This window comes from Sinocyclocheilus grahami, unplaced genomic scaffold, assembly GCF_001515645.1.
Source record: "Sinocyclocheilus grahami isolate Dianchi unplaced genomic scaffold, SAMN03320097.WGS_v1.1 scaffold3641.1, whole genome shotgun sequence".
Taxonomy (NCBI): domain Eukaryota; kingdom Metazoa; phylum Chordata; class Actinopteri; order Cypriniformes; family Cyprinidae; genus Sinocyclocheilus; species Sinocyclocheilus grahami.
The window spans coordinates 2,471-2,967 of record NW_015508730.1 but is presented as its reverse complement, the minus strand read 5'-3'; positions in this window follow the sequence as shown (position 1 = coordinate 2,967).

Sequence of the window (497 nt, the reverse complement as noted above, 5' to 3'; positions counted from 1 at the left end):
CACACACACACACACACACACACTGTGGCACACGGGAAGCAGATGCTAATGTGGCCAGCAGACAGTTTATTTTCTTTCAAATGATTCAAAAAGACAAAAATATACTCTCATCAAGAGGACTAATTATTCAAACACTGTGAGACAAAGAGAGAAGGAAAAGATTAATAAAGGGAGCTGAAGCATGTGCGTGGATTATCAATTACCGTAATCACTATTTTTATCTTGTTCTCCAGGAAAAATATTTAAAGATCTTTAAAATAAGAACTCGAGAAGTAAAATTGCATAACATAATAAACTAGCATAAGATGCTAAGATAATCATTGTCTGATAATCGAGAATGTAATCGTTATGTTTATTTTACTTACCCAGTGGCAGGCCAAGGAAACTTTTTCTGCATTTCCTTTGCTGATTTTAGTGAAAAATCTGCGGAAGTTTGTGCAATGGGTTTAATTTTGGTAATGTGTGTTGAAATTAAGAGTGCTAGACCTTTACCGGTA